Source organism: Acanthochromis polyacanthus, chromosome 19 (assembly GCF_021347895.1).
Source record: "Acanthochromis polyacanthus isolate Apoly-LR-REF ecotype Palm Island chromosome 19, KAUST_Apoly_ChrSc, whole genome shotgun sequence".
Lineage (NCBI taxonomy): Eukaryota > Metazoa > Chordata > Actinopteri > Pomacentridae > Acanthochromis > Acanthochromis polyacanthus.
In genome coordinates this window covers 5162394-5168393 of record NC_067131.1, presented here as the reverse complement: position 1 = coordinate 5168393, position 6000 = coordinate 5162394, and the positions used below count along the sequence as shown (strand labels likewise).

Sequence of the window (6000 nt, the reverse complement as noted above, 5' to 3'; positions counted from 1 at the left end):
TAAGAACAGCATGGGAGGAGAATCAGTGCAGCCACCGGTTGAAGAGGGTAAAATCTGAAGGTGAAAATGATTTTTCTGGGTGTTTAGGGCGCTGAGACTGCGACTACAGACGCCTGCTGACGTCCTGACGACACCAAAGGTCAGTGAAGAAACCGAGGCGACGACGTTCGCTGAGTTATAGCTGCAGAAACAGCACCGCTCACTGCTGCTCAACATGAAACATTTGATCTAATAGCAAAAACCTGGAGATCAACAGAATTATTTCAAAGATTTTTTGCTGTGGATTTTATAATAGTTTGTTTAGTGTGATGATCAAAATTGATTATTTAAAATGTGCCTGGTTAAGAAAGGTCCCTGGAGTCGTTTACATGCCTTGAAGTACCAAGAATTATTACAATGTTTGACCTTTATTCTATTAGTTACTGTTAGTAATAATAGATATATGTGTAACATAAAACAAAAATGCGAAAGTGCCAAATTTATTAAAATGTACATTTAAATATTTTAAGGTCATTCCAATATTTTAGCTTTTGGAAATGACTTAAGACTCTTAGCTTGTTTTCCCAGACATAAAAATTAATTTAGAGAATATAAAATGGAAGTATTTTGTGTTTGTTTGTTTGCTTTTTCATATATTAAGTTTAGATCTGGGAGATAAAAGTGAAAACTCAGGAATGAAAAATAGCCCAATGAATGATGAAATTACTCATATGTTACATCTGTAATATTCCATTTTCATTTGCATTATTCCGCTGTCATGTGCAATATCTTGTTATACACAACAATTAATGTTCATGTCTGATTTTTTTTTCTTCATCATGTGCAGTATTTCATTTTCATGTGCAAGATTTCAGGAATTTTATCTCATCTCGTTGTAGAAGTTTGATCTTATATAAAGTTCATCTGCAGTATTTCCATTTAATGTTTGGAACCTTTATATCATGTGCAGTGGATCAAGTACATGTGCAATATTTATTTTAAATGTACAATATTTTTGTCCATGAGTTCTAATTATTTTTGATGTACAAAATCAAATTATTCTGTATTCTTACATTTTAATGTGCAATATTTACATTTCATTTGCGGTATTCCTCTGACTCCAGTGCAATTGCCAGTATTGCTTTTTATTTTTTGATATAGCCTTTTTTTTAATTTACAAAATAAAAATAAATAATGCATTTTATTTCTTTTTTAAATTTTATATCCCTTATTAATCCCAGGAGGGGAAATTCTGATTTTCGCATATCATATTTATATCTAATTTCTTTTCTCTTAATCATTGCAATTATTCTGTTTATTTTTTTCTGAGCAATATTTGGTACAATATTTTTTATGGTTAATAAAGTTTTGTCTCATCTTACACTATTTAATTTCAACTTTACTGAGGTGCGGTTTTGCTTGGTTATTTCCTGTTTGTAATTATAATGTTAGCCACTGTGCTAACGTTAGCTTATCTGTGACAGGTGGATTAGTGAACCGTAGACAGTTGAGAGATGGGAACGACGCCGAACTGAAGGTGATGCAGACCCTCAGTTAACGGGAACACGGTTTTATGGAGCTTGGTGTTGGAGTGGAGGAGCTATCAGTGACCAGACGGTTGTTTTTCACCGGGGAGAGGTCAGGCTTCAGCTGCGGCCTGCTAGCCTCCATCAGACAGTTCATCCAGGACTAAGAGGAAACAGTGAGTTGGACTTTTAATTTCTTTACTTTACTGTGTTGTTGTGCTTAAAATACCAAGAAACGGGTAGCTATAAAAGGTTTTCTATGTCAATTTTGTCAATTGTGGCTGTGTATTTGTTTGAAATACATGAATTATTGGTAAATATTGTTTTGAATATATTAGAGAAAGATTAGCTTTACCCAAGTGAGGATAAAGCGGTGTATAGAGAGTGGATGGATGGATAGCTTTACCCAGTTTTGTTAATTACTACATTATATTAAAGTGCAGAAGTGCATTTATTTGATTTATACATATTTTTTTTAAAATTATTTTATGAAAGCCGATCATCTGTCTTATTCCTGAATTTCTTAGTTTTAGAATCTGAACTTGTGTTTTGGTCTGTTGGTTTGAAGATGCTGCTTTGTTTTGGGAATTTATGATTGTCATAATCAATGAATCAAGAAAATAATCAATAGATCAGTGTACATTTACAATACCAGCATTGGTCCACTATCTGCTTCATGTTTTGTAGCCTGTGCATCTAAACAATCTGGAGAAAACATCTAATTGGACTTTCTTTCTGACAGATAATACGGTTTGATTTGTGGTATCGTTTATTAAAGTGAAGCTTCTGCTCGGTTTTCACATTTAAAATCATATGATGGAGCATTCCAGTGTGAAACACACACCAGGATGGCATAAATCTGTAAAATGATTGACGTGACAGTTTAAACCCCGGATCAGACTCGCTAAATGTTCGAGGTGTGGCAGTGGAATAATGAGTCTGGGTTTTATGGCGTCCAAACCACAGCGTGCAGCCAGAAAACCACACATCGTACGGTGATCGATGGCGACAATAAACAACCCCTGAATGTTCCAATCTGAGTTTAACATTTAAATCTGCTCAAATTAAACTAAATTACAGCATCAGTCTCATGTTGTAATAGCCACACCTCGTGGTTTTCCAACTGCATTTGTGATTCAGAACTGATTATTTGTTCAGTTCTACTATTTAAACTGAATATCTTTGTGTTTTTGGACAGATGGTTGGACGTTTGAGGTAGGAATTTGTAATTATCCAGCAAGACATTTGTGATTTTGGCCTTTTGGAATATTAATGGACATTTTCTGTCACTTTAAAGTGCAAATAGCTAGCTATTTAGTTCAATATATAAAAGCTGCAGCTCTAATTCACCTCTGCTCTAACTACTCACTTTTACAGTTTATAAACCAAAGCAGGTTATAATGAAACAGGAAAAAAGTGTAAAATAAGGTAAATTGTTCTTGTAGATTGTAGTTTTTGTGGTGATAACATGTGAAATAATTTTTTCTGATATTTTTACTGGTCATTTTCTGTCATTTAACAAAACAAAAAAAATGTACAAAATAGAAAAACTTTGATTGCTCCTTAATATATATAAAAATCTGTAAATTGTTCAACAAATTACAGTTAAATGGAAGGAAATGCAAGGAAAATGTTGTATTTGCCATTTTTAGAATCCTTCATATATATACTTTCCCTTTCAAATGATGGCAACCTTCTGTAATTTGACATTTTTGCTGATTTAAGTAAAGAAAAAATGTGATTTTTATGATCAAATCATGTTTTTTTTTGTTTAATGTGGACATAATTTAGATCTTTGGCCCGTATTTTTAAGGTTATTTTGTTAACTAACACTTTCTCCTGTGTTTTTTACTGCATATTTCTATTAATATTTACTATAAAATCTGCAAATTGTTCAAAAAGATGCATTTTTTTCCAGTATGATTGATTATCAGTGATTGAAAATCCAAATAAAAAGAGCGTTTCTTGGTTTTCAGGCTTTACGTAGTCAGTCAGCTATGCAGCGTTCTTGAGTCTAAATAATTGGACCCTTACCAGAGTGCTTATAATGTCAGCTCTCACTGCCACAAATCTAATATTTGGACTTATTTGTACTTACTGGGCCCAAATGTGTGTTCCTACCAAATATGTCTCCTAATGCAGCGAGACATCAGAGCTCTTAATGCCAGAGAGTGAACACATATGGGAGCAAATTTGTTCCATCTCGTGTGGATTTACTTTGAGGTAACCTTAGATTTTCTCAGAGCGAGGAGTCGCAACAGAAGCCCACTTGTTCCACTTAACGCAGGATGACTATTGGCTGTCAGTGGCGTCTCCGTTCTCACCCAATCAGGACAATTCTGCCGATTAATGCGCTAGAAAAAGAAGCCCAGAGATGGCAGACGACTCGCTGCTACCCAGAGACGTATTTCAGTTTAATGATGCACGGAAAACGAGGGCTTAGTTTTCTGACTCTTCCTATTTTTCAGGCCATTTCACCTGTCCACGGCTGGGCTCAGATCGAGACATTGATGTCTCTGAGCATTTGTTGTGGAAAACGAATGACTCCAGGCTGAACTGAGGCATTAAAATACCTGTAAATATATATATAAGTGTGTGTGTGCTGTCACTATGAGTTTTTTTTAGTGCTTTGGCTTCGAGCCTGAAAATCTGGCAACTTCAGCGCTTCTTTGGTGGTTTTCGTCATCCACTTTCCTGGTGGTCTCCAACCTACAAAGTCATAGCGTTCAGTTGGTTCTCAGAGAAAGACCTGGCAGGGAGGCCGACCTGGCAGAGCGGCTTTTCATGAGGAGTGTGTGGCGCTTTTTCACGCCGGTACGTGAGGCTGGAGGTGGATTTAAACAGCCAGAGTGCACATCTGAAGGCGACGCGTCACATATATTAAAAAAAGGAGTGTTTAATCTCCCTCCATGAAAAAGAGCAGCTCCTTCTTTCCAAACTCTGCAGATGGAGGTTGAATAATTCATGGCGGAGTGTCCTCATGCTGCAGCTCTGTAAAAATAATCCCATAACATCATCACACTCGGTCCGTCATACAGGACGCCTGGGAGAGGTCGGCCGGCCTTTCAGCCTCAGGACTCAGACTCCATCCACGACCTCCTCTGCTCTCTGTGTGAAGGAGGCGGGAGGCATTTTATTAAAGAAGAGGGCAGATCTCTGGTTGTTCAGACGATCCAAACACCTCGGTGTGTTGTCGAAGAATGTCTGTTTATACAAGGACACTTCACCTGGAATAGAAATGAACAAAACAAAGACTCACAAGGATGTTTATGTTTTGTTTTTTAATAATTAACATAAATAAATTACTTTTCTATGATTTTTTTTCCTACTTATTCTTTTATTTAGCAAAACAGGGAGCATTTATAAAATGAATTGTAGAAATGTATTTTTACAAAGTTTTCATGCCAATCCATTCATTACTTGCTGAAATGTTCCGGTTTCAACCAAACTTCTGCACCATTTTTGTCCATGCTGCTAGCTAAAGGTCATATCCACAGAAACTCATGATTAGCTGCGCATTTGGTTTCCTTGTTTTAGAGGCTGGAGGTCAAACTCACAAAGCTTGGCGTGTTTTTGTGAGTTTTGACTCAAAGTGTTGAATAATATTTCTGCTGCTTGGCTGAATTTCCAACATGTTTCCATCTATTCTTATGGACATGAACCGTTTCTCCTTCTACTGCAGGTTCTGGTTTCAGTGAACAATATTATTATTAAAAATATTCAGTGGACTACTTTTGCTGGCTGCAGTTGAAGACGGTTGAGTTGGAGTCGATCGGCGGAATTAAAGGACGACATGAAGACTCACGACGACGACCTGGCAGCATGCAGGTAGGGAATACTGAGCTTACATGGGCTGAGGCTAGCTGGTTAGCAGTGAATGAACATTCAAAATGACAAAATTACAGCTGCAGTTTCCAGGTTGCTTGGTTTGTTAATAAGCTCTTATCTAACCGGGTTTGACACTCGCTGGTGTTACTTTCATAAACAGAAAAGCTTTATGTCAACAGGCTGCCAGGATTAATCCATTATTTTTACCAAGCTAATGGAGGCTGCTCGGTCTAGCTCATGTAAACGGCTTCATTTTGTTTAAAAAGATCAACAAACAGTTGTGCAAACAGCAGAATAATAACCAACCTGGCATCCAGAAGCAGCAGCCAACTTTTCTGCATTACACCACTGTTTAAAAGTTTGGGGTGACCCAGACAATTCCATGCTTTCCTAACCCTAACACTTCCACTTTTATCCATGTGCTAGTATGACAGCACAAGGGTTTTCTAATCATCAACGAGCCTTTCAGCAGCATTAGCTAACACAATGTAGCATTAGAACACAGGAGTGATGGTTGCTGGAAATGTTCCTCTGTACCCCTATACAGTTAAAATAGTCATTTACCACATTAACAATGTCTACACTGGATTTATCATTCATTTAGTGTTGTCTTCATTGAAATAAAACTGCTTTTCTTTCAAAAATAAGAACAATAGTAGTGTCCTTT

The 6000-nt window shown here is 36.7% G+C and overlaps 1 protein-coding gene across 1 annotated transcript in view; it reads left to right on the top strand.

The window, feature by feature from the left end:
• The first annotated feature begins 1426 nt into the window (after positions 1-1426).
• meox1 (mesenchyme homeobox 1) overlaps positions 1427-6000 on the top strand; it is a 114442-nt gene continuing 109868 nt past the window's right edge. The window contains exons 1-2 of the mRNA XM_051939778.1: positions 1427-1681; positions 5188-5333. The gene's annotated coding sequence lies outside the window, so the exon portion shown is untranslated. The remainder of the gene's footprint in view (positions 1682-5187; positions 5334-6000) is intronic.